Source organism: Centroberyx gerrardi, chromosome 13, assembly GCF_048128805.1.
Source record: "Centroberyx gerrardi isolate f3 chromosome 13, fCenGer3.hap1.cur.20231027, whole genome shotgun sequence".
NCBI lineage: Eukaryota > Metazoa > Chordata > Actinopteri > Beryciformes > Berycidae > Centroberyx > Centroberyx gerrardi.
The window spans coordinates 17,135,323-17,160,926 of record NC_136009.1 but is presented as its reverse complement, the minus strand read 5'-3'; the positions used below and the strand labels follow the sequence as shown (position 1 = coordinate 17,160,926).

General features: G+C 40.8%; 1 pseudogene across 1 annotated transcript; it reads right to left on the bottom strand.

The window, feature by feature from the left end:
- LOC139923105 (tetratricopeptide repeat protein 39C-like) lies at nucleotides 1–21,486 on the bottom strand (annotated as a pseudogene). The gene is made up of 10 exons (XR_013507123.1): nucleotides 21,481–21,486; nucleotides 20,135–20,263; nucleotides 19,754–19,868; nucleotides 19,156–19,561; nucleotides 17,130–17,298; nucleotides 16,575–16,666; nucleotides 16,387–16,494; nucleotides 16,178–16,287; nucleotides 3,399–3,462; nucleotides 1–119 (listed from the first exon to the last, which is right to left on the bottom strand). The product of XR_013507123.1 is annotated as a tetratricopeptide repeat protein 39C-like (transcript).
- Between the last annotated feature and the right edge of the window lie 4,118 nt (nucleotides 21,487–25,604).

The window sequence follows — 25,604 nt, the reverse complement described above, 5'->3', positions numbered from 1 at the left end:
TCACGCCACACGTTGCCGCAGAGCACCATGCACCGGTTCGGGGCCAGCAGAGGGGACTGCAGCACAATCATCTGTTGCATCCTCTTTGGACTCTTCAGCGCAGGGGTGATACTCATCCTCTTCGAGGAGGAACTTAGGAAAAAAAAAGTTCTCCAAACCAACATCCAACGATAAACTCAACGGCGTTTCCGGAGGACACTCAGGACTCCAATTACAGGCTGGACAAACAGGAAAGGTCCTGTCGTTCAGCTCCAAAGAACACAATCTCATCTCAAACAAATGCTAATGGGGTTCCGTATACTAATCTGTACATGAAATTGATGCATGATTTTGCTTATACCCTCAAAAGGTCTAACTGTTATGTTTGTGCTCATATTCCACATACTTCAGGAGAGGGGATGCCTTTTTTTCCCAGCCCACTGTCAGGACCAGACATGGTAGGATGGGTGTTGGCGATGCAAAAAGAGTCCTTATTCCGGAGGTCAGGTTGACTGTGCAGAATTCAAACAATATCAGACACTTAACTGAAGTGACCGCTACTGACTATTGTGGCCATAGTGTACGACAGGTAAATTTCACTGAATTAGCCCTCCGGAGATATAATTACCATTCATTGCAAACGCCGGTGTTGACCTTAAACCCTTCTTATGTGCCAACTGGCCATTATTGTATTTCTCGGTATAGACAAGGAGAAACATCCCAATTTTTCCTAGGTAACAGTACATGTGATCATTACATTCCATCTAGCTGTGGGACATATGAGAGTATCCCTAAGTGGTGTCCTCAAATGCGGATACCATACCTTCAGAAAATAGCTATAAATTCGACCCTAAAATCTGATCCTTCCATGCCTGCAATGTTCAACACTTCATTCCTGTGGTGGCCAAGTAGTGATGGAGCGAATACTCTTAACATCTACAGTGTTCATATGTGGTAATAAAGTGTATGCCTTTCTCCCAGCCAATTGGACAGGTTCCTGTTATGTAGCATATCTAATACCTCATATGTATGTTAACGAAACTCTGACCCACAGGCACTTGTATTATCCCCACCGTGTGAGGCGAGAGGATAGGATCAGTGAGGGCAGGAGATTCATGACAGGGCTACTACCATGGTACGGTGCTCTAAGTAATGCTCATGAAATAGACAGACTGGCAGCAGATTTGGAGAACCTCACGGCACAGGCAGAGGCGGTTTTGAATCTCTAAATGAGGAACAAAAAGCTAACAGACTAGTGTCATTACAAAATAGAATGGCCCTTGATTATGTTCTGACTTCCACTGGTGGAGTATGTGACTTAATTGGTCAAGAGTGTTGTACTTACATCCCGGATTCCTCTGATAATGTTACTCACGTGGTCCATCACCTAAATTCTCTGTTGAAAAATATGAAGGTGCATGATTCTCCCACCGCATCAGGCTGGGATGTTATTGATTGGCTTAAACTGACTCTCGGTCCCAAATTGTGGTTGATATTTCAGCCTCTGATCATAGGGTTTGTGGTCCTGGTCAGTCTGGTGGTGGTTATCAAATGTAGTATCTCTCTCCTGTTGTCTCTAATGCAGAAACCAGCTCGTCAATTTGTTGTTCAAAATGTTCAGTGCACCTCTACTGACAGTAGTGAGGACGCCTCTTTGGCTACAGGTTCGTCCTCGGAAATGGACTGGGCTCCATTTTATCATGATGATTCTGATTCAGATGCTGAATTGATAATCTGGAATGATGTCCATACTAGTGAAGTGTGACTGTGATAATAGTGACTACAACGGGTCAGCTCTCTGAAGGAAGACTCGAAACCACTCTGCATCGTATGTGCTAGCACCTCTCCAGAGTGGTGGCCCTCTACTGAGTATAAAGCTCATGGGTTGAAGACGATGATCTTGACACTGTTGTATGAACCCTTTACCCATTTCCTTTGAATATTGTCACTAGGTAAATTGAGAAGGTTTCAAGCTCAGCGATACAACGGAGGTTGCTTACCAAGATGCATTGTACCAGTGATTGGAACGTCCTTTTTCCCATTTTGCTTTTATGTATGTGTTTCCTCTCTCATTTAACATTGATCCTTTATGTTTTCCTTCAGTTATGTTTTTCTATCCATATTGATTGAAGCTTGCTTGTAACTCTTCAGTGAAGTATACATAGGATAGGATGTATCTTGCGTTATTTTATTTTAATCTTAGTTGTCGCTCTGTGCAGAATGACACTACTGAAATGTGATTTTCTTTAACTCCAGCATCTACCTCAAACACCATAAGATTTGTTGGATTTGATTTGTTTCTTGATTTGAATGTTACGAAAAATGGTGTTGTTAATGATATTATGATATGTGTGATTTGAATTACTATGTTATCATTTTATAATGAGTGATTTAACTTTTATTCAACGTGTATGATTTTGATGATCAGCAAAGTGTAACACTTGGGTTTTTTCCTCTGTATAAATGATTGAGGTTTTCCATAAGTGTTTGCCAATTGAAAATAGAGTAGCCTACCACATGAGGTCTTTTATCCAACTCATGTCCAGTGTGAGGGGGGACGTTTGGCCTTATGCTGGCTATGTGACTTAGGACCTCTGTCCAAGGTATTATAAATTCTTGGTAATTTGTGATCAGTTCGTTTGGGACTGGCGGACAGAACTCCTAGGGCATGTGGGAGTGTAGTTAAAAATTTTAGTTAAATTTTGTGTTGTTGATTTCATAATCAACAAGGGGGGAACTGTGGAAGAAAATTTAACATACATGTAACAGCTTAACTGGTCTCCATCGGGGAATGCACTGTTTCATGATGAATGGTTACCTCACTGTAACCTTTGGGCCATAACTTACTAGGCCAGAGGTCTCTTGTCACAAGTGGCTCCTGGATGTCCCAGACTATCTGTAGATTCTCTAAACTAAGACATAACATATGATGCTGTAACCCTTTTCTGTGACCTGTTCCCATGTCAGCACATTCTGTGCGTCCTTGGAAGATACATAAAGACCAGCTCAAATCTATTCTCCTTTGAAGAAGTGTATGTAGCCTATGTGCTGTGTGCATCTCTTCCTCTCATGAGACCCCTTTTAATAAATATATACTCAAGTAAGACGAACCTCTGACTCCAGAACTTTTTCCTCAACAATAATGCTCTTGTACCTCCTCCTTTAATCGACCTAACTTGTTTGAATTGCTTCTCTGCCATGTCAAAGTCCATCCATCTTAATTCCAGTCGCCTTTGTTGTTTTTTGGCCATTTCTGTTGCCCAGCAATGACCTTCCCCGAATGGAAGTGGATGGCATGGTTTCCCTGGTGGATGTCTTCTCGGAGGACAAAACCCTGCCTCTTAACCTGTCAATAATAGCCTTCTTTCTTGACTCCGAAGTTGGATTTCGGCAGAAGGCTACAACCGAAATTCTGTTACCATAAAGGAGGAGGTACTTCTCTAGATCCTTATCAGACATGAGGGGAATCACCGAGGCGTCAATCTGCAACAGAAAATATGGGATTGTTAGAATAGTGTAAAAGGATTCTCTTCCCAGAATTTCCATGTTGCTCTGTATAGCAAACTGGTCTAACACAGATCAGAGTTATGAAGGATGGCTACAGTATAACAATCACACCAGTCAAAGGAATATACCACAAAAAAAACATGAATTGTGTCATTCTTGGCAATTTGTATGTATATAATGAGAGAAGCATCTCTGACTAAGATAAGATAAGATAAGATTGTTCTTCCGCAGGGAAATTACAGCACGACAGTTGCAAGGGGTAGAGGTAACAGGTGGAACTCAAAGAGCAAAAATAAATTACAATGCAATAAACAAACAAATAATGTCAATTAACAGACATTGAATTAAAGAACCAAATCAAGACACTAAGCTAGGGCTTACAGAAACTGAGAACTAACTGCACTAACCTAGAGTTAACTTAAATTGCACAGTAATGGATGTACAGTGAAATAGCATAATAGCAAATAGCATACTATATAAAGTGTAGGTATGCAGCAGGTATGACCCGTATATTTATAGGCAGTATTGAACTATAAAAAACTATAAAAACTATACCCTACTGTACTATGTGCAAACAGTAGGTGCATAGAGATGAAGATAGGTGCATAATAAGCTAAATAAAAACTATACTGTACTGTACAATGTTGCAATAGCAGTAATTGTCCAACATGTTGCAAATGTTGCAAATAGCAGTAATGATCCAATAGCACTAATAATTGTATTGTACAATAGTGTAATGACCATAGTAATGTCTGGTATTGCACTTTAGAGTCCAAATAGCAGTAGTTGTCCAACATGTTGCAAAAAGATCGTTCTCAGCTGAATGTCATCAATACAACATGGGGCTTTATATCATATTCAAATCACCAACTGAACACAGATTGCCGATTGACTTAATAAATCGTCGATTTACGATTATATCGTCCATCGGCCCAACCTTATCATCCACAGAATCTGAAAAAAGAAGCTGTCCATAGCTAAATGCTTTCGGTACTTTCAAAGAGTAAAATAGTTCACAAGTGTAATATAATAGCTAGATAACTACACATTGTTAACTTGTAATATGTAATACACAAGTAGGCTATTCGTGCACCTTACCGCTTTCTGAATTGTAGCTCCGGCCCGGCCAGGCACTAGCCTGGTAAGACCATCCTGATCACGTGACCTCACATTCTGTTTTGCTCCACGGATCAGTCTGGACTTCCAACTGCCCACATCGATTTCAGTGGGCGGGAGTACTTGCCTTGACAGACAAACTCCTTCAGCCAATCAGCGAATCCAAATTCAAATCCAGTCGGAAGAACGGCGAAAATGTCTTTTCCACCGAGAAACTCCGCTAGTGCATACTCTTGTTCTTGCTTAATTGTTGTTATTGAGTCTATTTCTGCAATAACTACACTTATGGCTGTGTTTACTCTACTAACGTTAACGTTACCGCTCGTTGCTTCGGTAGACGCCATTACTGTTTTGCCAGCGGCGGCCTGTATTTCACGTCATCAACTACGACGCAGTCCCTGATTGGCCCGGTTACATTGTAATTTCAGGAAATCGATGTGGGTGGCTAGAAGTCCAGACTGATTCGTGGAGCGAAACAGAATGTGAGGTCACATGATCAGGATGGTCTTACCAGGCTAGCCAGGCACGAACTGAGCACTGAAATGCCGTTGGGCAGGGGGACAGCGTAGCCAGCGCAAAAGCGCGCATGCGCATGTGCTTTATTTTTTATTTATTTATTTTTAACGTTTTTTTTATTAGTCTTCAAATACACAACATCTGCAATGACAGTTCTTTCTATATCACCAGAGTAAGCTGAGTAAAGTACATATATGTCATAAGACAATATTCAAAAGGAAATAGAATGAACAAAAAAACAAAACAAAACAATGAGGAATGAAATAGTAAATTAAAGGGGGGGAAAAAAACTAGAACTAAGTAGCAGGTAGAATATTTTATGTTTTTTAGGGCAACATACACACTAGGAACACCAACAATCACTGCCACATTCCACCATGCATTTCATTTGACAAGATCTTTATATGCTGATGTGAGTTGGGAAATCCCAAAACAGCTGTAATAATACTCCCTTCCATCTTCCATTCAAAGATAAAGTGGAACTAGAAACCAAAGCTAATGACAGAGAATTTGAGAGCCAGATGTTTGCCTGAATGTGATTGGCTCTTGCGCCACCATGACCTATGCACATGTGCTTTAGTAAAGCGCGCGTGCGACTTACTAAAGCGCGCGCGCGCTTTATAAAAAAATTACGTCCATGTCACCTCCCGGGCTCCGTACAGAATAATGTAATGATGCTGAACAAAGTATTTGTTTATGCAGGATCAACAGTAGCTGTCAAACTGGAGAGCCTAGCTACCCGAACAGCATTGGTGAAGGATGTACGGCAGTACTGCATCAGACCTACTCACTGGAGGCATTTCACTCCCTCATCCTCCGCTTTGCGGGCAGAACGTCAGTGGTGAACGGGCAGACGTCAGTGGCGGGTGCTGTGAAACAGTGGGAAACGTGCCAATGCTGGATGTAACGTTACCTGAGAGAAAACGGTAAGACTTAAATTCCTAGCTTTCAAAGTTCAATATATTTAACTGGCCACTCTTAATAACATATACAATGTTTAGTGTCTGTATAATTAGATTGATTCCGGTCTTTTCGTGAGAAAATGCGAATAACGTTAGTTGAGAATTGTAACGGTAGCAAGCCTTCAACCAGCTAAACTAGCTTACAGGGCTCGAAAAACTATTGTATGGCGACCCCAGCCCCAAATCCTACTCCCGACGAGCCGGGGTCGTAAAACATTTATTCGATTTGTCATTTGGGATGGTTGTGGGACGGTAAGCAAGTGTAACTGTGAAGCCTTTTATTGTTGGTGAGTCTGTGGTCTGCCGTTGTTGAGCACGTTACATAACATACAGGGGTTAAAGTGGGCCGGAACGATCGGGAACGGCGTTCCGGCACCTTAGATTAATAAGTAAATACATCTGATTGGCAGTTTCATACATAATAATGTCAAGCGAGTTCACAGGGCTGCCAACTCTCACGCATTGACCGTGAGACTCACGCAATTGACATTTTTCACACGCTCTCACGCCACAAGTCCATTTTCTGACGCAGTGAAAAACAAATTCATAACTGATAACGTCGTGGCGCGAAAAAAGACACTGACAGCACACGGACAGACAAGACAGAGCAGCACCGTGCAGCAGCGAGTTTTTCAGACCATCTGAATAGCGAGATATATACACAAATCTATTATATTGTAATTTATTCCCATGCATGCTGCTCAAGGAGGTTCTATATTAACTGGAGGATGAACGGGAAAATGGCCGCCCATTCATTTGAACATAAACTGCTCACCCAGCGCATACGCCAAAAAAGTTTTTTTCTTTCTGGTTTACTTCCCACGGTCCATGCCCAGTCGCGCTCTCGTCATCAAGTGAGCAGCTCGGGAGCGAGCAGCTCGGGAGGGAGCAGCTGCAGCTGGAGTGTGGAACGGACAGTTTGGTGGGGAGGGGCGAGCAGAGAGAGAAGGAATCTCCTGAAATTAAAATCTAAAACTTTTTAGATGTCAACTTTTGATTACTCACCAGTCAATATTATATTAAATATTATAATATTAATACATATTTATATTAATACAATTAATATTAATATTATAATTAATTATATTTATATATTAATTAAATGTATTATATAATTATATTACTATTTATATTAATACATATTAGTAAGTATTCAGCCAGTAGTTGCTAGAAGTCATTTGCTTGCAACTCTAATGTCCACGTCACTATTCCATTGTGAGAAGTTGTCTTAAGTTTGTATTAAAGATAAAGATGTCATCACTTTTGTTATTACTAGGCAGGTTTCCCCAAGCATAGCTGCTCATTCAATCTTATAATGTTTACATTTCTCCCAAGCTTGACTGAAGCCGCACAGCATAGACCAACTTCATGAGTATGCATGTTGTGTTGCCTGATGTTCACACAGTCCTACCTGCAGCTGTCTGCTGGATACAGCCTGAAGAACCAATGGACTAATATTAGTACACAAGATGAAAATCATGAGTTGGCCCTGTAGCATTTACAGCACTTTGCTGTGGTAGTTTGACAAGATGTCATCATACAGTCAGAGTTTATCATTAGTCTGTCAAAGCTAAGTCAACCTGGTTCACTTCCCTACACAGCAGCCACACACTTCTGTTTAGAAACACAGTGCAACTCTGACTGGCAGCTAGACTCAGTCACTACCATGCAAGCAGGTTAACCACACAGCACCATACAATACTGTCATGAGACTGAATTAGAAATCGCGTACAGGGCAAGTTATTTAAAATCGTTTATTTAAAAAAAATAAAAGAACATAAAGTTAATTCACAACGAAATACAAAAGTGATGAATAGTATGACTAGTTGGGTTCGCCAGACAGACCTGTGGAATACATGTGAAGTAGGCTAAAAACAAGGCTAATATAGTTAGCTTGCTGTCTACATCTCCATGTCACGAACAAGCACAGAAAACACACCTAATCCCAAACCTCCGTTTTCGGTGATCAGTTATCAGTTATTTTTTTATTCCTAAATCGATATAATTCAAATTCAATTACTTCGTTTTAGTCTATGCTTATTAGACGAGGTGGAAAGAAGTTACCGCTTTTATCCAGCAGATGGCGAAATGTAGCCTATTTGTGTTGAGGTAGGCGGGTCTAGACTTTGATGGTCAGCAGCCCAGAACCGGGGAGCAGTGCGTATTTAAGACACAGACATCCGTGGCCCATGAAGAGAGTTAACCATAAAGCACACACCCCCTCCCCTCAACTTGCCTGAGTCACTTCGTTCTGTCTTGCCGATAGACGGAGAAACAATCCGGCGTGACGGCACAGTCGGACAGGCTGGGCTCCAGCCACGTCTCGGTGAACGCCAGAACACAGCAGCTCCTAATGTCCCGTTGGTGTTTAATCCGTGCGTGCAGCTCGTCGAGTTTGTTGTCCAAGGACTGAACGTTAGCTGGCAGAATGCTGGGCAGAGGGAGTTTGTTGTTTCTCTGTCGGGTTCTGCACAGAGCCCCGGCGCGCTTCCCTCTCTTTGTTTTCCTCCGTCGGACACAGGTAAACAAAAGACCCAGGGGAGTACGTGGTCCGCGATGTCAAAAGTCGGCGTTAAGTCCGAACTGGCTGACAATTGTAACTCCAAAAGTGTTTGCCGATCATACTGAATGAGTGAAAGTACCGTATGTGCAAAAAGAACCAGTAATGCAAAGTAAGTGCATTCCATTTGGCCAAAATGCATCCTCTCCTCCGTCCTCACGGCCTCGTCTCCTCGCTGACTCGGCATCCAAAAATGAGCCGCCATCATGAAGGACGTTCCAATAGAGCTCAACAGTGACCGACCACTTTTCAGTTCGGTTCCAGGAAGTGAATTTCCCATTCATTCCTCCATTGACGTTTCAGAAAATCCTTATATGAAGAGTTTTAAGCCTGGAACCAAGCCAACCAACTACGAGATGAATCGTGACCATAAAACATTTGATTCAGAGCAAAAAATAAATAAATTGGAAAACGAAAAAAAAAAAAACTTTGCCTTTTTTTCTGTTTTCCAATATTTTTTGCTCCGAATCAAATGTTTGATTGAAGAAGAAAGACTGACTGACGTGATGTGCATTGCTTTTGGAAATATGACTCATGATATACAGTCTCTAGAAGTGTGTGATTCAACTTTTTCCCATGGTCTAGTGTTAAAAAAGCAAACGAAAATCGCAATAAATTATAATATCGAATGGCAATACTTGTAGAATCGCAATACTTAAGAATCGCAATACATATCGAATCGGCACCCAAGTATCGTGATAGTATCGAATCGGGAGATAAGCATATCGTCCCAGCTCTATTAGATACCGGTGGGCTACTCATGTAAAATACTTCATATTTTAATAAAAGCGAAGCCGGACTGTACGAACACAGCTGACAGACGGAGCAGCAGAGGAAGCAGGAGGCTCGTTCCCGATGCAGAGCTCAGAGGCGCCTGCTTGGCTCGTACCCTGAGGTGACGTCACACACAAAAAAACAGCCTTTTATACAGCTCTGAGTGATTTTTAAAAAAATCGGCTTTCATGATTCAAAAATACATATTTGAAAGAGTGTTTTAAGGTCTTGTGTGGTGTTGTAGGTATCTTCTTAACAGTTTTAGAGGACTGTCTTTTACAATGGCCGTCTGTTATGAAGGGTTTTCAGAAACTCTATGCTGATTCAGGATTGCTTACAGCCACCATGGGCATCCAGTCAGAGATGAATAAACATTAGATGTCCTTTCAAATCTTTATTTGACTCCATTTACATTGGGTTAGACTGGCATATAGTCTTGAGTGTGGTCTACAATGAGAAAAAGGAGCATACATTAATATCAATGAACTGCAATAATTTATAAACTACAAATAAATGTCCTATACCAAGCAGAGTTCCATTACAATACAATGTTCAGAGATGCAGTTATATAAACGTCCACTAGAGGGCGTTTAATGATCACTAATGGCGTCCAGTAAGGCTAAACAGATGAATTACATTCAGTTCCATCTAATACAATCTAAAGTAATCTGACATGTAACTTACTTGCCATTTCCACTTTAATGATTAACCTACAATAATAGATATAATATTCCATAGCACAACTATAACAGGGTTGACTTATGCACATGTTTTCTACTAGTATGAAAAGCACGGCCGTTATGCTATTTTTATTGACTACAATTATCACCCAATAAATATACCATGGACTATAACTAATATTTAAACATGAAATAAAGATAGGAAATAACTTCTTACTTTGTTCAAGTCATGCACACACTGCATAAAACTGGTAATTAACCCAATGGTGCATGTGAGGTAAGTTGCTTCCTCCCGAACTTGCTGCTATACTGAATAGTCCTTAAACAAAACCTATTCTAATTGGCTAACATAATATTATGATGGACCAATCACAGAATGTATTATTCTTAAACGAAATGACAAACACAAAGTTTCAGCTGGTCTTAAAGGGACAGACATTAATTCACCAGACCATTTTCAACACCGTCTATGGGAAAAACGCTTTTTGGGCTGCAGGTGAATTTTAGGCTGCAGTACCACCGTTGGCCACCATTGAAATTGGCAGCAAGGCTGAGACCTGATGCTGCTCAGAGAAATCTCAGTCAGCGGCTCTTCTGCGTCTCTCCCTCTCCTCTCACACCGTGCGCACGCAGGCAGGAGTGAGAGTGAGTTACTATGGTTACGGGGACGCTCTGTGTCTCTGTCGCTCTGAAACTTTCTCGCTATTCCCAATAATAGGTTTTTAGGTTAGTATGCCTATGCAAAATCATGAATGTAAGCACCTCAATGCTGAAATCTAGTAATATAATTTTACATTTTTGGTTAACATTATACAGGGTTGCTGTTTCTTGACTTAATCCAAGAGGTTATAGGTGGTGTAGAAATGCAGGAAATTTGTTTTAAATTAGCCTACTATTTTTTTCTGACCCCACCAATTATGTATCTTACCCCCACCCCCCCCCCACCCCCCACCCCCGGAAACAGGGTTCCCCCACCTGCCAAATCCCACTTTAACCCCTGAGTACAGCTGTTGCATAAACTTAAAAACATGTCTTAAAACATATGTTTTAAGAAAGTAAACTGTAGGCCTACATATTTTCTAAATATAGGCCTATTCCAATATGTTCTAAATGTTTAAAAACAATTTTTTCCCCCGTTTTCCCGTTATTATATTTCTCTGGAAACGGGAAATGGTTTGGGATTAAACCCTAGACCGCACCAGTTATCAGTTTGACACGATCCGGGCTTCAACATCCCATCCTGAACTCCATCATATCCCCGGTGACATAATCCTCCTGCCTAAAATGAGCCCCGCACACGACCGTGTTTTTCGTTACCGATGCAGCAGTGAAGTCCCGTCTCCTCACCTGTACAAATTGCACCCAAGCATGAAAGCTAGCGCCATTCCTTTTCCTGTTGGGAAAAGTGTGAACTCTATGTCCTGACAGGCTAGAGTTTGTGCAGCCTACACAAACACAATAGTTCACCATTATGAACAGCGGTAAAACTGAAACTGGCTAAAACAACCGACCGGCCGAGCAACCGACTTACTGACTGACTGACTGACTGACTGAAAGACGACTGATCTGACTCACTACCAACCTACTGCGCAGTTCGCTGTGGCAGGGTCAGGGAAACCCACTCCCTTATGTTAACGTCACTGGCCGAGATATGAAAAAAATGACCTATTTTGGGCACGTGGCTTAGAATGCCACCTTTTTCTCCCCGTATTTCTGCCCTTGGGGCCTGTAAAAAGGTAGATTTTTTTTTTTTTGTCCTAATCATGAGCCCAAAAATGTAAATTCATTAAGAAATTTAACCTGCACGATGCTCTTTAATAAGCCGGCTGTAAACACTTTGCAATCTTAGGAAATAGTTCTGTAGCACCGAAAATAGTCCCCGGCGTAATGAATTTGAATTTGATTTGGTAATAACTACCACAGTCTGACTTTTCGTGGTAACAGTTAGCGATTTTTAAAATTGAAACTATGTCTTTGTGAGCTGTATTGACGGCTGGGTTGACACCTAAAAACGGTATGTGGGAAGTCAGAAAGTAACGGGAGTAGAGCAAACGCACTGTTGATTTTGTTATTTTCACAGGATTTGTTGACGGTAAGCAATGCATTAAAAAACACCGTCCTTATCCTTTAACTAGTCTCTACTCCACTACTGTACTCAGGCTTCCTAGTTAACAACCAACCCCCGTGACATAAGCGCTGACAAAAATAAAGATGGCAGCGCGCGAGGCTACAAATATAGCAGAAAAGCATTTTCAAAAATGGATTTCCTCAACAATGGCTTACTTTTATGTTATTTTTATTGTAGTACATCTTAGTAATACACAAAGCTCTATACAGGTGTCTATTTCGTTGTTTCATCTCCACTTTAAGGTAAAAGCGATATTAAACTTTAAAAAAAAAAAAGGAAAAGAAAAAAAAAAAACAACAAATCTGGTATTATGTCCAAGACCATCTCACCAGCATTTAGCCTAGCCAGGGTTTCCTCTGTGAAAGCGTGGTAAAGACACGTAGAGTGTGACATGACGTCAAACTCTCGTTGGTGCACTGTTGCTAGGTTACCGGTACGCTAACCACAAAAATTGCAGACAGCAGCTACAGTTTGGGAAGTTCATTTTTAAAATGACGAGGATAAAACCAAAACGAAATTCATAGCTACTACGATTTTTCCCATGCAATTCTAAAAGGAGGGGAAGACAGAGTTACAACTGGGCTTTTACATTTTTTCCCCCACCCAATTGCAAATTAAGGTAAAAGCGATATTAAAGTTTAAAAAAAGAAAACAAAAACAAACAGATGGAGGATGGTTAATTTATGAGAAAACATAACGAAAACATGGGCTTAATTGGTTCACCTCCCCTATCTCCAAGGCCAACTCAAAGCTGGTATTATATCAAACACCAACTCCACCAGCATTTGTGAGGGAATCTAGCCTAACCAGGATTTCCACTGAGGATAGTGACACAAAATTGATATTGATATTGATATTGACATTACAGGAGGAGCTCCATCTGAGGCAGAGGTTGAAGACACCATCCTTACACTGTTTTCAGACTTGATGTCTCATGTTGAGGAAAACGTCGGGCTGCCAAAAGAGACACCGGAAAGACAACCACGGTGTCGGCACAGACACCTCCTGAATGAGAGTTCACCATCCAGTCTGTGCAGCACCCCCTCTGCATCTCCCAGTGAAGCAAAGCTGGTGTTATCTCTCAGACCATCTCCACCAGCAGTTGGAAGTGACACAAAAGTGGTATCACCTCCCGGTGAAAGGGCGTTAAACACACGTAGAGTGTCTTTTGTAAGGATCCCCAGTAGAGAGGAGATTGTGGCTAGAAGAACAGTCAGACAAGCAACTCCAAGACCATCTCCACCTGAGAGCTCATCCCATCCAGTCTGTCCAGCACACCTTGTGGATCTCCCAGTGAAACAAAGCTGGTATTATATCAAACACCAACTCCACCAGCATTTGTAAGGGAACCCAGCCTAACCGGGGTTTCCACTGAGGACAGTGACACAAAATTGTGTGTGTCTTCTGTAAGGATACCTAGTAGGCAGGAGATTGTGGCCGATACACCAGATCGACACATATCTCCAAGCCCATCTCCACCAGCATGTTTAGGTGAGTCCAGCCTGAGCAGTAATGCTTCTGATGCTGTCTCAGCTAAAACATCAGGAGTTGACATTACAGGAGGAGCGCCATCTGGGATAGCGATTCAAAGGATTGTAAAGACACATAGAGTGTCTTCTGTAAGGATCCCCAGTCAAGAGGAGATTGTGACTAGAAGAACAGATAGACACGCATCTCCAAGACCATCTCCATCTGACAGTTCATCACCATCCAATCTGTCCAGGACGCCCTGTAGAAGGATAATAATGAAAAGAGAAGCTCTGTCTACAACAGAGACAGAAACAATGGAGCTATTTCGTTTAGTCTACCATGGTATTAAGGAAGAAAATGGGCAGACATCTTTGACACCAGAGAGACAACGAACTCCCAGTGTCTCTGTACAGAGTAATGCTAATGCCTCACAAGCTGTCTCAGCTAAATCATCAGGAGTTAACATTACAGTTAGAGCTCCATGTGAGGCAGAGACTGAAGAAGCTGCGTACATACTGCATTCAACCTTGATGTCTCCAGGAGAGAGGTCCTCAACAAGTACCACTGCAAGACTGCGGCTCCCACCCCTAGTGCAGAGAGCATCTCCAACACCAGCAAGAACCACCCGTCATAGAATGGAGAAGCTGGTACTTCCACCTATATTTCCTCATTGCAATAACTAATTAACCAGGAAACCACTGATGAGATGGCCGTGGTTTTCCATAAATTCAGTTCAATTCGATTGAATTCAATTCAATAAAAATATATAATAAATTTAATGAGGTGTTTTGATGTTTCATTCATTCTGCAATAGAACATGACCCATTTTGGAATCTCAGCTAATGCAGTGTAACTTTTTCTTAAAATTTAAGCCAATAACAAGATCAAGACAAAGCATGTTGAATTAAGGTTATATTATTATATTCTATTAACAAAATAATTTTTTTTTATTTTGAAATATACACAAAGAATGATAACTGATAAAACTGGATTTAGAGCAGGCCCTACTGCAGGCCTTGTCCAGTGTACTGTATTTTACATAATCATTCCAGTAATTAAAAACAACAACAATCTATAGCAGCTACTCATAGCATGCGAAAAGAATGTTTTCAGTGCTTGACTGTACTACAGGTAATGCTTGCATAAAGCGATGTACATGCATGTAGTGTGACAGCTAGATTTCAATTACATCTATATGTACACTCCCCAGAATATACTTCACCTTTCGACAGCGCTGTCCAACACAGCGGTGCTGAATGCACTGGACTGCCTTTTAAAATGTGAGATTTATACAACTGTTTTCACAACGCATCTTTACTGGTATTCTAGTCTTATACATTGCCAAAAATTGGCTTTCATCAGTGTAGGAACATCGCTGACATCCACAATGTCATGCGCAGCCAGGTCTTCAGCCTACACAGGGCTGAAAAATGCCGTGCTGATGTACAGTATAACAGCATTCCCTCTCGTGTGATATTGCTTCAGTGTGAGTGTATACGCCTAACACTGCATATGCACACATTAATTAGTATGTGCAATTTACTGACAGCATATATTTTTATTAATTAAATAGCCTATTTCGTATTTTATGAGTATAGCCTACGCTACAGCATATGTTGTGTTTATACTTTACTTTATTTAATTGGTTCAACAGTTTTAATTGCTAGTTTACTATGGAGTTCCTCTTCGCTCAAGATAATGCGAACCGTAGTGGCCTGGCTATGTGTAGGCTATAGGCTACGTTTACCAATAATGCGATTAAGGCAATAATGCGAGTAAGGCACCAACACCATGCTCTGATTATGATAATGCGCTTATGCTCATAGTCGAAGTAGCCTAAGCGTAATCGCAGAAAGATATGTGGAGTAGCCTACTCCGATCTTAATCAGATTAATAGGACATGTATACACAATAGTCGCATTTCTTAAACTGGAACCAAGTTGCGCATGTGTCCAGCTCACCATGTGAAGGTAAACGTTAACTGTACATGTACACATGAGATTTTAATACAACACAAGCAAGGATCTACTCAGGAGAGAACAACGAGAGTAAATGCCATAAAGCTAAGTTCTAGTTCGACAGGACATAGGTGCCAAGAGGCAGTGCATAGAGGCAGTGCATAGAGTGCATAATAAGATTTTTTTTTTATGTAATTACAGTCCATCAGGTGAAAAGGTGTTCGCGAAAGAGCTGGGTCTTTAGCCTTTTCTTAAAGATTGAGAGGGACTCTGCGGATCGAATGGAGTTTGGTAACTCATTCCACCACCGAGGAACCACAGAAGAGAAGAGTCTGGATATTTTTTATTCTTTTTATTGTTGTTGCTCTTTGTGTTCTTTTTATACTTACTGTGAACAACTCAAATGTGTCACACTGCAACCCAAATTTCCCCATGGGGAAAATAAAGTTGCTATTCTATTCTATTGACTTTCACTTGTATTTTGCGCCAAGAATTTGCAGTAGAGAATCAACTGGGGACATACTCACCCTCTTCATAGAAAACAGCTCTATCTGATTATTCTTGCGTTTGAAAAGTCTCTGGACGTCCTTGAAGACAGCTGCAGCTCCCTCCAGGTCACCTGTGGCTCCTTGGCACACTGCAAAGCACCACAAAATATAATAAGGCTTTAGAGCCAATACAGGACTCACAAGAGCTACGCTTAAAGCCTAATTCATATGTACTGTACTGCTACTACCTCCAGTTAAATAGGCGTAGTAGCACTGGGACCAGCGAGACTCAGTCTTCAGTCGCTCAAAAGTCCTGTAGGCATCTCTGAAGCTCAGCTCAATCATGCTGCACCAACCTAAAAGATCAGCCATCAGACATTATTATGGTGCAGACAAGTGCAAGTCAGATGGTTTGGAATCTGAGAGGAAACAGTACCTATTTCATATAAACACGTGCTGAATCTCCCTCTGGTCTGTGGCCAGGTCTAAGGCATCATTGAAGGACGTCAAGGCACTGTTGATCTGGCACTAGAAAAGGGAACTCTGTGGTGTGAATTACAGACTGACACAATATTGTACTTTCCCCAAGTCTGGACAATAGGCCACATAGCAGCAGATACTAAGATATAGGTGGCTCAGTGGTTAGCTTGCCTCACAGCAAGAATGTCCTGGGTTCGAACCCCGGTCCGTCCCAGGTCCCTTCTGTGTGGAGTTTGCATGTTCTCCCCGTGTTTGGGTTTCCGCCGGGTGCTCCGGTTTCCTCCCACCATCAAAGTCAAAAGACATGTATGTTAGGGTTAATACTCCTGTCAGTGCCCCTGACCAAGGCACTGGCAAAAGAACTGGAGTTGGTCCCCGGGCGCTGTACTGCGGCTGCCCACTGCTCCTACTGTGTGTATAGGATGGGTCAAATGCAGAGGACAAATTTCCCCACGGGGATAATAAAGTGTACAAAATACAAAAATACAAAATATTCTTAACATGTACATACCTCTAGGCGCTGTACTCTGCCTTTAAAAAACATGAAGAGGGAGGAGTTGGGATAGACAGCCTCCCTCTGTTGAAGAATGGATTTGGCCTCCATCAGCCCTGCCTGTGTGTCTGTGCCATCCAGAGCAAAAAAGGGCTGCACTACCGTGTGATACCACAGGAGGGCCAGCCTGCATAGGAAGCACAGACACTGGAATGAGTGGGAATGTACAAAATGAGATATCCACCATTTACAGTTTTTTACAATTGCTTAAGCACGATTTTGAAAACAGGGCTCATTTTGTCAAAACACTACACACAATTCACACAGCCACACACACAAGGTGCGGAACACCTCAGATCTTTTGCAAAATGAAACATTCAAAACTCTACAATAATTTATAAAAACCCAATTTTGTCACCGTATGGCACACACATGGTTCATACGATCTGATTCTGTTGACACTGTGTAGTGTTTTGCAAAAAGTGTGAGGCTGAGAATGTGCTTATAGTTGTGCAGATCTGGGCTGAGGTTTTGCTCTCTGAGTGTCAGTTTCAATAATTGTGCTTTATGTGTCATTTTAGTGTGTAAGCAATTGTAAAAAAGTGTAAAAAGGTAACAGCAGCTCTTACAAAATCACAATAATTTATGGTGCTTTTTAAGTCTTTGGCTGACAAATGATAACATTTTTACCCACCATATTTTCACTTTATTTTAAATATAGTAGTATAGTTGAAATATTTCAGTTTTTTATTTATTTCAAAATGTATATATAGCATTATCATTATTGAACTGACAAACCCTAAACTTAGTTGATATGACCAAGTTTCTTCTGTTGACTTTAAAGAGAGGAGCCAAGGAGCCAACACGTGTGTATTTAGGAATTAAGACTTATTTATTGCCATGGCAATGGTTGGGGAATTTATTTAGCCAGGAGCCAGCATCTCTATTATTAAAGTTGTTCACTTTTAGACCTGACAGGGCTTTAATGCATTTCATTGCTTTTGGATTCTGCTGTGGATGTGTGGGTGGCATTAATATTCACCCAATTCCATATGGCTGAAAAAATGTTTACTCATTGTGTAATATCCTGGTAATTTAGGATCACTGATTTCCATTTCCAATCACACACAAACCAACAACACAAGCTAGCATATCATCTCACAAGGAAGACGTACCTTCCTTCACTCTTGTAACAGGGTTCCCACATTCACTTGGGCATCAAATTCAAGGACTTTCCAATAGGCCCTTTTCATATCGTCATGGCTTACTGACAAACCAATCAAAAAAAAAGCAACAGAATTGTAATGGCTACTAGCACTAGATACATAATGTAAGAAATTAAAATTTTGGGCAGGTTGAGGAGCGATTTAGTGAAGGACAGAGCTGGCAACAGGAAGTTGTAATGCACCGATTTCTCAATAGAGAAGCACTGAGAAACAGAATGTGAAAAGGGCCTATTACTTTCAAGGTATTGTTTGGTGAAATTCAAGGACTTGACATTGTCTTGTTTTGGAGTAAGACACGGCATTGGTCAGAATTAGAAATTTTAGAGGCCTTGTTTTTTTTTTATTCTGCTACATCAACAGAAATACCCATTCAACATTCTACATTGTCAGAAAAAAAGGTACAACTCTGTACCTTTGCACCTTGCACCTCTTCGACCAAAAGATACAACTCTGTACCTTTTTCTGAGTATAGGGTTTTCCTGAAATGTTGACCCTAGGAAGTAGAGATCCAGAGAGCTGAGGCATATTGATGAATTTAGGTGCTATATTTTCATTTTAAAAAATCAAGTACTTTCTAATTTATTTTATTTTTCTCAAATCCACAAACCTTCAAGGATTTCCAAGGCCTGTGGGAACCCTGTAGCATTTATGTTGCCATTACTTTGTGACACCCTTTACAACTGAACGAGTTAGATCATATTTCAATAACAACCAAAATCACAGTTCAAACCCAAATAGTAACGAGATGAACAAACGAGATGAAAGCAAGTTATGACACCCTACTGCTCTCTGCAGGGACATGTGGCACACCTACTCACGTAGCTAAGGGGGCCTTCATGTCCTTACTTTCACTGGCATACGTGAGGGCTGACAGGCCTTGGAGACGGTCGCCGGGGAAGCCCAGCAGGTTGACGATCTTCAACAGGTGCGGCGGCACCATGGAGATACAGAGGTGGAAGAGGCCATAACCAAAGCTGACCGAACCCTTCAGCCTATCCAGAGCCTCAGGGCTGATCCCGTCCAGGCGCTGGGAGGGGCTTGGCCCAGGTGGAGCTGCGTGGTTGTGGTTGGACTGGTCAGAGGAGGACGACAGAGATGGAGATGGCAACCCTTGTTGTTCAGAGGCCCTCCGTTTGCTGCCCTCCTGCAGCTGAGTGATATCACTGTAGCACTTGTTGTACATCTTCCAGGCTTTACGGAGGATCCAGCCTCCTTTGATGTATGCTGTTAGGGGATCGGATTGGAGATTAAGTCACTAAATGGTATTATCTTTTGTAATGGCATGCTGGCTAAAACAAAGAACAAAAACACATCTATTAATATTATAACTCAGATTAGCGTACTGCACAACTCATTCATTTCACTTCACATCAAGTGAAAAGTCTTCAATGGTTCACAAAGACTGCAGAGTCTTACCTGACAGCTCTTGTTTGATGAAAGACAGCACTGCAAGGTAAACCTGGCAGTCTGCAATGATGATCTGCCTCTGTAGGCGATCCACTGCAGCCACCCCTGACCTCTGGGAGTCCATCTGCCCACACAAAGGCCACACAGATTGGTATGACAGGCAGACAGGAAGGCAAGCTAACAAATGGCAGACCTGGGAATTTCTGTACAGTATAAACTGCTACATTTCATGCAGACTGTCAAGTGTGTTTAATTTCTGTTCATCCCTTAACTAGCATAAATTTGTGTTGTGTGATAGAGGGAGGAGAAGGGTAAAGTCAACAGGCATGTTTGCCTACACATAATGCCAGTATATTTGCAGTGTGTTTTCAAGTGGTTAATGTTACTCACACTCCTCTTGATCTTGTTTTTGATTGTTTCAATGACTCCAGTGTTCTCACTCTCACACAGTCTCTCTGTGGCCTTGAGGTCCTCAAAGGCCATCTGCATTTTCTCCTCTTCAAACGTCATCATGGCATTCTACAAAAGGTAGCCAGATAAACAAACCTGTTCAACACAAACAAGTGTAGCAAAACAACTGCTAGCAAGCCACACATCTTAGATTTAGAACAAAAATCCCAATCCATGACTGACAAAAGTCACCAAGGCAGGAAAACACAACCAAATTGGACAAGTAGTCTAATACTGGTTCACAGATTTTGTTTTGCTTTTGTGAAGCATTTAACAATTTGATCAAGAAGGCCAATGACAATTGCCCATCTAATATAAAGTTTGGTCACTAAAAACGTAATCCATCATCAAGCAATAAATTATTATCAAATTCAATACACATCCTTATATTCTGGAAATGGGAAACTCTCCACCTATTTTTAGCACTGTAGGACTCATTGAATTCACAAATTCATCATTCAATTCAAGTCAGCTATTGCATAAATCATCCTTCTCTACTATCTCCTTTGTGGCACGAGCAGGTTAATGAATCAGTGTAACTAATTACACACCAAGCCCAAGTTCTCCAGACTTTGCTGTACCACCCTGTTATATTACCATAGCTATTGAAAGTAAGAGGGGTTAATTTTGGAAGGTGCTTTTTAAGATGGCCAAAATATTAAAGTGTCACCATGGGCCATCTGGTGGATAAAGTTGAAGATGAAAATATAGATCTAAATTTTCAAATTATCTAACAGAAACCGACCTAAATATGAGTCTTTAGATTAAATTCTAGGCGCACACAACAGATGAAAAACAATCATAGCCTATATCCAAGGGGGTAGCGAAATTGCCCTTAAACAGGTTACTATTTAGCTAAAAAACAATATTGCAGTAGGCTACAGTTACACTTTGTACTGATGGTCTTTGGACCCAACATGCTTCACTTGGCCACTCACCAATGTAAATAATCCTGGCTCATAGGGTTAACATAATTAGGTTAGCGCTACAGATGTAAAGTTTTTCCCCTATCAAGTTATCATGCTGGCTGGTTTGACACTTGGGTTTGGCTAAACTTATAGCCATGTTGCATTTTAGGGTAACGCTAGCTAACTGCCATGGACGGCAGCTCTAATTTCAAACTTTCCTATAGTAGTGAGTTTTGCTTTTGCATTTGAAAAAACACCACAGAAAAGTAAAGAGTGATGTGCATTTTTCCTTTTTGCTTTTAGTTTGTCAATGTAGAAAAGGAGTTAAGTGTTGCGGAGGCGTGGACAGGACCAATCTGACTTCCAGGCAGGACGGACCTCCATTTCAGAGTAAAAGCCTTACTTTTACCGGTCTTAACTTTCTAACTTGTCTGACCGTAGGTTTGAATAAGCTACGTTATAATGTTTTTTAAGCTTCACAGCTTGATTTCTATCGTGAGTAGCCGTAGCTAATGTTAGCCTAGACAGGTAACAAGCTAGTGGTCGTTACATTACGCCCAGACGTCAAGGAGCAAGCCAAGCACAACAAACTAGAATAGGTTAGGATGAAGACAACGATGGATGAACCAACGCTGAATAAAATACATTGAAGCTCCATGATCAGTGATGTCTTCATTTGTAGGACATTGAAGATTAATTCCATTGTATTGATGGCAAGGTCTGTAAAAATAATATTTGATCTTATTTTCACTTTTCTGGAGGATGACATTAACTGAGTGGAAACCACAACCCAGCAAGTCAAGGTCAACAGGAGAAACCAGAACACCAAGCCGTTTAAACGGTAATGTATAGGACTAGGTAGATTTTGTTTTACTCTTGTTTATCTGTTACAGAATGTTATAATCTTTATTTGCAGAGATCTGCCAGTTAAAACACTGAGCCAGTGACTTGGCTTTGTGTGGTTGGACTGTCATTTTGTTATTTGTAACAAATCTTTGTTATTTATAAGAAATCTGATCCCTGACATCCAAATATATAGGTAAAATGTTCATAGTCCTAAATTATACATATAGGGTACATTTACTGAAGACTGTGTCCATGGTACTGTGCAAGTTATTTTTTAAACTTGATTATATTCTTGAAACAATTTACAGTTTACTAGCACACAAGCTGACCTTGACATTTCTTTTATTTAGGCCCACATGGCTCTACTGTTGACTTTAATTAGCATAAATAATATGGCCCTATTTAATAATTCCACAACTTTATAGAAAGAATTGCTTACATTGCTTTGCCTGTATACTGGGTGCTGTATGGCCACTAGGGCACAGCAACAATCCAGTCTACTGGAAACAGGAATAAATAAATAAATACAAATTCAAGTAAAGATTTCTACGGAGCCCCTCTGGTGACATCTCATGTTAATAAAATAATGCATGGCCACGACTTATAAAGGCGTGGGAACGAGATCCTTATGTTTGGTACTGAGAAGTAGCCGCTGCGCTACAAGTCCGCATACAGCGCTGTGCGCCCTTTCAGCACCATGGAGGCCTGGAGAATGAGACACAGAAACTGGGGGCAAGAGCGGGGCACTGTGTAATCCAATAATAATACTAGTAAACTATATTTCTGATAGAAAATATGTGCAAAGACCATTTTACTAATCGAAAGTCTGTGTGTGTGTGTGTGTGTGTTTAAAATTAAAGAAATGATGTATTAATTAGCCTACTATGGCCTTAGATAAAAAAAAAACAGCGCACATTATAGCTTAGTCCTGAAGAACACTCATATTAACACTAGTAACATCTGTTACTGACAAACACTCTGAAATGGAGGTCCATCCTGTCCGGAAGTCACAGCTGTCCTGTTCACTCCTCCGTGACACTTAACTCCTTTTCTGCATTGACAAACTAAAAGGAAAAATGCACATCGCTCTTACCTTTTCCGTGGTGTCAACTCAAATGCAAAAAGCAAAAAGCAGTAAAATCGCTTTTTTATTTATTGCACTTAAATGAGTAAAACGATTGATACGAAGGTACACGCATTTATTTGGGATTTTAGCTCTATGCAAAGTATTCTACATTAACAATGTGAAAGATATATAAAAAAGATGTATGTGAAAATATAAAATTCAAATAACAGAAATCTAGTTTGCAATAGTTGCCCCCTTTGCTTGATATATTAAATTGCCACATCTGCAAAAATACACCTTATTTCAAATGCTATTCAGGTGTTGACTCAATTTAGAGATATTGTACAATATGGTCCTTTCAGATATGTTTTGATTCTGTCTTTACTGATAATGATGACATCCTTTAATGTTTTTAGGAAATTGGATTTAGGGTGTAGGGTGGAGTTTCCATCAAGAATATGGAATATGTGAATTACTTGTGGATTGCATGTGGATCTGAACCTTGAGGTGTCACAGAAAGTATAAATCCTCCTCGAATTATATGCATGAAAGATCCAATTTCAGTAAATGTTTCATGTCCAATTTCTGTATTGTCACAAATAGTAACAGAAGGGGAGGATTTATATTTTCTTTGAAACATCAAGGACTGGACTTGAATGCCATCCATAAGTGAAGCACCCATGTGCTTGAATATTTTGATGAAGAGTCTGCCCTACACTCTAAAATCACATTAAAGGCCCTGACACACCAAACCGACGTCAAAGAACCAGTGGCGACGAAGGCCGACTGTTGCGTCGCCTCACGTCGCCTGCGTCTGGTCCAAAAAGTTGCACTTGAACACACCGCAAAGACTACAGCCGACGGCCAACTAGCACGTACGTTCTGCGCCTGCGTGAGGGGAAATAACCATATGTCTGATAAGAAGTTGCAAATGGCACTGGCGTTGTCAGCCCTTGGTCTTTTGGTTGTGGAAGAAGAAAGGAAGAGGCGGAGGCGAAAAATAAGGAGAAACCGCACTAAATGGGTGAAATCATGAATACTCCAGCGACAGGCTCAAGGGGCTTTCCCGAACCTGCGTCGAGAGCTGGAGATAAATGAAACCTCCGATTTTAAAAATTTTGCTCGGCTCTTTCCTGTTCAGTTCCACGTGTTGAAGGAATTTATCAGTCCAATCATCCAGAGGCAAAACAACGAACTATCAATCAGAGTGATCTCTCTCACCGACGGGCTCCGACGCCGATTTAACACGCTCAATCGGCCGAAAAGCCGCCGACAGGGTCCGACTAGTGCCGACGGTGCGGGACACACCGCAAAAACTAGGGACACCGACGCTTACCGACGGCCCGACATTGGTGTGTCAGGGCCTTAGGACCCATTAAGAGGTTGTGTACAGACCTAGTCTTGGCAGCTTTAGCAAGAAAGACAGAATCAAAACTAATTAAAATGCAACATATTGATCAATACCCTTAAATAAAGAATATGATATGATATCATATGATGTCTTACAAACATCATATGAAATGTTGAACACATTTTTAGAGGTGCAACATTGTAGGCTATGTGAAGGGAATGAGTAATTAAGCAAACCAGAATTGTATGTTATTTGAATTCATAATACAGATAACTTCCTTTTCACACCGAGAATACTTATACAGTACAATATTTTACATATCATTGCTATGGGATGAAAACCTTATAACTCCAATTGAGGTGATTTTTGTGTTTTAACGTCAATTGAAGGGTCACATGCTCCTCTCTGGGTTGAGAGAATTCTACAATTCTTGGTCTTATGAAACCCTTTCAAAACCCATTGGATAAACTCTAAAATGTGTGGTGGTCAACAAGGCTGTTTTTCTTAGTTCCTATATTTTGACATTTTGGAGATACAAGGTTTGGTTTTCAACCAACAACAGTGACATAAAAAGACAGAAAAAAATCCTAAATAAATTCATTCTGAAAAAACAAAAACAAAAATATATATATTTATTTTATCAGCTACCTGTACAGTCTATTCTTCAATTCTTCTCTCTGCTCGATTTAGTCGCTGTCTCCTCCCCCCTCTGTCACAGGCCCCCTTCAGGAATCTTGTGACTTCTTTCTGAAGGCCTTCTTCAGCCGTGTCCCTGGTAGCAGGATTCTTCCTAACAGCTCCTGAAATCACAATAAACAAACTTCACCTGAATACAAATTCCATACCAGAGAGAGAGAGACAGAGAGAGAGAATAACTTCACAACGGCAACATATAAATGTAGTGATTCAAAAAGTTAAAGATCAGCTAAATCTGAAGAGAAGAGATTCTACAAGAAATGTTATGTATTTTATTTAACCTTCATTTAACCTGATAAGTCTCATTGAGATTAAAACTCTCTTTTGCAAGAAAGGCCAACATCTTAAAAATATAGCCGCATGCGGCAATGAACGGGGTCCAAGCACAATATGCTAATTTGTCCAAAGATGAGAAACATAAGACATCATGATTAGTTGACCATACTATTAATGATATTATTGTGAGCTTGCAGAGAATAGTGGCATCATGTGACCAAGTGACTCCAGACTTCGCAGGTCTCATATCCTTGGCAATAAGGCTGA